Below are 378 nucleotides of genomic sequence, written 5' to 3' on the forward strand. Positions count from 1 at the left end.
GGTGGGAGACATCGGGGCCTGGCCGGGCAGGGAGCCCCTGCCTGGGCTCTGCCGGGTACGGGTGGGCGGGGCAGCTGCAGGGATGGAGCCTGGCAGGACGAGACTCTGGCAGGAACCTCCGTGCTGCCCACCCAGGTCTCGGCCGCGAGGAATCTACCTTGGGCGTGTGCTGGCATTGGGCATGGGGTGGCCACATCCTGAGGAAGCCAGGTTTACCTCGGGAGCCATAAAGAGATAAACTCAGATAAGGTGAATCAATATTGCCCTGCGGTGCCACGCTCTCCCACAGCTGTTTGCATGATAATCCGGTGAACGCCCCACCCCCTCCCCGCCCTCTGCCCAGCCCCCCCCACCATGGGCCATATAAGTCCCAGACCC

The sequence above is a fragment of the Heterocephalus glaber genome, unplaced genomic scaffold (genome assembly GCF_053883595.1).
Source record: "Heterocephalus glaber isolate CG9 unplaced genomic scaffold, H.glaber_assembly_v1.0 deba00001428, whole genome shotgun sequence".
In the NCBI taxonomy this organism is placed as follows: domain Eukaryota; kingdom Metazoa; phylum Chordata; class Mammalia; order Rodentia; family Bathyergidae; genus Heterocephalus; species Heterocephalus glaber.